This window comes from Lepeophtheirus salmonis, chromosome 3 (genome assembly GCF_016086655.4).
Source record: "Lepeophtheirus salmonis chromosome 3, UVic_Lsal_1.4, whole genome shotgun sequence".
Taxonomy (NCBI): domain Eukaryota; kingdom Metazoa; phylum Arthropoda; class Copepoda; order Siphonostomatoida; family Caligidae; genus Lepeophtheirus; species Lepeophtheirus salmonis.
The window spans coordinates 22,389,387-22,395,138 of record NC_052133.2 but is presented as its reverse complement, the minus strand read 5'-3'; the positions used below and the strand labels follow the sequence as shown (position 1 = coordinate 22,395,138).

Sequence of the window (5,752 nt, the reverse complement as noted above, 5' to 3'; positions counted from 1 at the left end):
ATTTCCTCTCCTCCTCCTCCCTTGTCTCAGCTGATTCTAGCTGATCTAACTAAGCGTTATGCTAGCTGAGCTGCTCTCTTCCAGAACATTGTTTAAATGGGCATTCTTACCATGTTCGTTTTAGTTTTTTTAACATTCCCAAAATACACGCGATTTTCATCAGTGTTTATGAGTTCATAAACTATGAGATAATAGTGTACTTAAAATCTAAGTGAATTATCCATATTGCTATTTACATCTCTTCTTCTTTGCTTTCTTAGGTTTTTCATAGAGTGCTTGTATGCACATACTTAAGAGTAGTATGTTTCAATATCACTTGAAGTGCTATTGAAAATAATAAATTAATGAGTCCTTAATTAAGTGTGAATATTAAATTATGCAAAAAAGAACATTAAGTAAACAGTTTAATAATAAGTTTATTTTCCATAAAAATATGGAAGACTGATCAATAAAGTAAAGGACATGGACTTACAAAAGCAACATATTGGTGTTATAAGTGCTTGAAGTTAAAGCTAATATGCACAATGTTCAATCTATGTAAAAGGCGATAAAGAAAACTTTTCATTGTTTTAACTCTGTCAAAAACTATGTGTTTGCAAAAAAATAAAGTTTTTAATGTTTTTTAAATTACATATATAAATTTTATTATACCTTTTGAAAAGAATGTAAGTCATTATTATTTAAATGAAAGATTAAATGCCCTTTTATTCGGAATCAGATAAAATTTATTGAACATGTATTAAATAATAATTATAGCATTATAATAATTGAATGCTTAAGAAGTGATTAGTAGTATTTCTTGATTACTGATAATAATCATTATTAAAGTTTAGCGTTCATTTAAATATATATATATATATTTGCTAGAGGTGTATGAGCTCTAAAATACGTACTATTGGATATATAAACCTAAATATATAAAAAATAAAAAAAGTACAAATTAAAAATCTGTAGTGTCTTTGGAACTTTTTGTCATACGGGACTATTTAATAAATATTATCATTTTAACTTTTCAAATTATAAAATAACAACTCACCAACATATCATATAATGCAGTATGTATTTTAAGTTTTAAATATATTTATTTCAACTGGGTAAAATAATAATTCCTTTTCATGAAAAAGAAAAGGAAACCAAGCTATTATGAAGAACAATTAATATTATCCATACAAATCAAACTTCTACACTACTCCCCCCTAGACGACAGAGTGAGTAAAGAAATCTTCTAGTTAGTAATAGCCAATACACAATAAACTTCATCATAAATAACATTGATCACCTCATAGTCGGAGACACTGGAATAATATTTGGAACTCCAAATGCTGGTCGAAGTCTATCCATCGTGACATTGTCAGTTGTTGATCCAAATTCCAATCTATAGTAACGATCGTGCCTCTTAATCATTCTAAACGGCCCCAAGAAAGTTGGAGAAGGGGACTCTTGTATGGGTTTATTTTTAACAAAAACGATTTTTTTTTTAAATTGTTTGTTAATGGCTCCTTTATGAAAGTGTTTCGGAGGAACGTGAGTTATTTTCTGCATTGTTTTAAAGATACTTTTGACGACGAGGTTGCCAGAAGGAAAGGTGGACGCATTAAAGAAATTAACGGTCATGGATCCCGAGCGACCTATGAGTAATGGAAAAAGAGTATATTTAAAACCCGGATCTATTGGTACTGAGTTCATCAATCCCCATAAAACTACAGGTAGTGCATTGATCCAGTCTTCTTTTTCTTCTAGCATTCGCGCTACAGGCCTGGTCTTAAAATATCTATGATAACGTTATATGAGTCTGTTGGACTGTGGATAATACGAGGTTGTGTTTTTGCTTGCAATCCCAAGTGTCCTGCAAACACCTATCCACCTAGCTAGTGAACTGTGTTCCTCGGTCAGACACAATGGTTTCTGGAACTCCAAACTTCGAAATCCAACCTCTCAAAAAATAACTAACTATTGTCTTGGAGGTTATGTCTTGAATAGGTAGCACTTCTGGCCACCTTGTGAAACAATCCATAATAGTTAGGGCATAGTGCTGTCCCTGAATTAGCTGGAATGGACCGATTATGTCTACGTAAATAAAGGAAAGTCGGTAAGATGGAGGATCGAAGGACGACGTTGGATGTGCTGAAAGGTTTGGTTTTCTGACACGCTAAACACTCTCTAGTGAAGCTCGCAAATTAGGCCAAACATAAAAAAGTGAACCCTCTTTAACGTTTCTTTGAATCCCGGATAATTGTTATTATGTACAGAATGCATGATTCCTTCACGCAATTCTGGAGATGACACAACCATACGGAATGCGTCAACATAGCCAAAACCATCAAGTAGGGTTCCTGCAATGTATTTAAAAGAAGGTTCAATTTTAAACTTTAATAAATTAGGATCCTGTTTCTTTTGATCCTCAATTATATCTTCAATAAAGGTTGGGCGTATTGTGATGTTATTTATACTTATAGAAAGAATGTCTGCATTATGATTTAATTGTCCAGAAACGTGTTCGATATCAAAATTGAATTCTGCTCTAAATGCAAAAGTACGGAACTGTTTTTGTGTCCGGGAGGGATTGCAAATGTCTATTGCAGTGACTAAAGTTTGTGATCCGTGAACACTTTAAAAACTTATCGATCCAAAGCCCATAGAAAATGTTTCATGCTTTCCTTACCACCTAATAATTCCCTATCCAACGCAGAATATTTCTGTTGTATCGTTGAAAGAGCCCGAGACCAAAAAAGCTAGAGGTTGCCAGTGCTCCCATCCCTGTATCAGATGCATCACTCGTCAGGGCTAAAGGCAATGAACTATCTCTGAATGCAAGTTGAGTACTTTTAGACAAACTGTTTTTAATACTTTGAAAGGCGTGTTCGTGTTCTGTATTCCAATTAAACTTTACATTTTCTTTAACAGGGGGGTACAAATGAACTGTGTCTATTGAGACAATCTTTAGATGAACTGAGAGTAATATTACATCATGCCAAAAAATCTATGCAGTTCATCTTTTGAGTTTGGAGTTGGCACTTTTTGGATTACCTTTATCTTACGCTCTAGAGGCCTAAAATCTTTTGATGGAATAGAGTATCCAAGAAAGTCTACAGATTTAATGAAAAACTAACATTTTGTAGGATCATACCAGCTGTTTTAAGTCTTGATAAAACTACATTCACCGTTTTTCCAATGTTCATCCATTGACTCCGAAGCGACAAGGATATCGTCAAGGTACACAAACACATGTGGAATTCCTCGTAGAATTGAATCAGTGAGTCTCTAAAATGTTTGAGCAGCATTTTTAATACCAAAATGCATCTTCAAATATTCATATAAACTATATGACGTAAGGATTATAGTTTTATCTATAGAAGAGTTATTCATAGGTATTTGGTTATACCCTCTGTGTAAATTCATTTTACTAAAAATGGTTATACTTTTTAGATTAGCCACCAAATCTCTCAGATTTGGGAGGGGATACCGATCAAGGTCCGTCATCCTATTTAATTGACAATATTTGCCGCAAATTCGCCACCCTCCTTTGGGTTTGCGAACTACATGAATAGCAGAAGAAAAATTAGAAGAAGACGATCGTAAGATTCCTTTCTTCAACAATTCGTTGAATTCGTCTCGTACAAAATTTAACTTCTCACAATCCAACTTGCATGATTTCGCAAAGCAAGGAGGACCTTTCCTCTCATCATAGTGTTCAACTCCGTGAGCTGGATAAATTTCAGTGAAACTTTTCTTATCAAAGACATCACTATATTTCGATTTGATTTCTTGAGTCTTTAATAGTTCTGTTATGAAGCATGGTTGATCTTGGGATAACTTCTTATTGAAGATATAAATTCAAAACCTGAAATTATATAAACAACCTGCACCCAAAATGGGACGACCACTTTGTACCACAATAAGTTTCCATTGCAAACATCCTAGATTTTCTATATTGAGAGTTGATGTTGTTGTACCAATAACATCATATCCAATAATAGTGGACAGTTTTTCTCGAACATGATTTTTACATTTTTTAAATAGGGTAACCGATAATTGCGCTCCTGTATCTACTAGAAAATTAATCAAATTTGAATTGTACATGATGAGAAAGAAGTTTGATGGTTTATTTACAACCTCGGTCCCGTGCAACAGAAGGACAATTTAGTTTTTGTGAAGCAAGTACATAAAAATGGCAACTAGCTCCTGAACAGGTAGTTGCACTCATTCCAAATTAAGAATGATAATAGCAGATATCTTCTTTCTCAGTAGATTTAGTAAATTTGGACGTGTTATTAAGATATATTTTGAAAACATGATTGATAGGAGGCGAAGCCTACGAGTCCTCAACAATATAAATATGTGTATCGCTAAGTTATTTGGCTGCAACACATATTTGTTTCAACTCTTCAATCGAATGGCATTGTGCTCTCAAATATCTTTGCTGGTCTTTAGGCACATTTCTGATGAGAACCTCCCTAAGTAAATGATGGCACAAATCATGGATGTATTCGTCGTCAAGGAGACGCTCAACTTCATTCTATAACTTCCCCAGGGGAAAGTCCCGATGAATCTTACAGCAAATCAGAATTTTTAAATTCTTTTTGAAGGTTAGAGACCATATTTCTGTAAAATTATCTTTTTTGCACCATAATAGATGATACCTTCCTTCTTTATTGGGATAGACCTCAAAACTTCACTAGGTAATGTTGAATCCATTAGACAAAATTTGGTCTGATCTTCATTTATCTTCCTCATCAAAAAATCCAGCTCAATTCTTTGAAACCAATTTTCCGGATCCAACGCCGGGAATTTTAGAAGACATAGTTCTGCTACAGTAAGAGTTAAGTTGCTGACCTCTTCCGCCATATACTTTTGTGAGGGACATTGTCCGCATGTTCTTGACCATCAGAATGATATTTTTTAGGAGGCATGATATCACGTCGCGATCACCAATGTTAAGTTTTAAATATTTTTATTTCAACTGAGTAAAATGATAATTCCTTTTCATGAAAAAGAAAAGGAAAATAAGGTACAATGAAGAACAATTAATATAAATCATACAAGTCAAACTTTTGCATGTATTTAAAAAAAATTATATTGGCATGTTTTATTACTAGAAGAATCAATATTTTTGTACTAAATACATGTTATAACTCATGTTACGCTTAAATATTAAGCGTATGGGTTAATTGGTGATATTTAGGAATATGATTTTATTACTTTTTAGATATATCTATATACTGTAATAATTGTTTTCCTATGGGAGGAAAAGGGTGCTGACTGGAGGGATATTGGATGATTCTCCATTAATAGGCCGATGAATACTACTACTGTGAAAACTAGTGGGTGAAACGGTCCTATATAGATATTGATGTAAATCGTGTCTATTTTTTAGCTGGCCAGCTTTTTTGGAATTGAATATAGAATAATTTTTTTCTTCCTAAGCTGTTATTATTATTTAACTCCTGAGTAGTGAACTTCTTTTTTTAATACACTCACTTATATTCAAAACCTGATTGAATATTCGTTTGATGTTCATGAAATTCTGTTCGCTTATTTTTCTAGAAAAATTAATGCTTTTCTTTTTCTCGGTAATTTCTGCGTACTTCTACAGGAATATTCATTTAATATTTGGGAGAAAGACACGTTTCTTAGATTATTTATTGGGGGAAATATAAATCATCATATATAATGTACGTTTTGTATTTTTGTTTCATAAATTAGTCAATTGTACAGTGTAGGTAAGCAGAAATGCATCATATTAGAAAACTTT

General features: G+C 33.0%; 1 long non-coding RNA gene across 4 annotated transcripts; it reads left to right on the top strand.

Annotated features, from left to right (window-relative positions):
• Positions 1-944: 944 nt before the first annotated feature.
• On the top strand, positions 945-5,443 carry LOC121115459 (uncharacterized). Of its 4 annotated transcripts, none has more exons than XR_011779294.1 (4): positions 945-2,814; positions 2,905-3,368; positions 3,427-4,190; positions 4,246-5,443. It is a non-coding gene; the product is annotated as an uncharacterized lncRNA (long non-coding RNA). The 4 variants fall into 4 exon arrangements; XR_011779295.1 differs by having other exon boundaries at positions 945-3,368; positions 4,246-4,586; positions 4,680-5,443; XR_011779296.1 differs by having other exon boundaries at positions 945-3,368; positions 4,249-5,443.
• Positions 5,444-5,752: the final 309 nt, after the last annotated feature.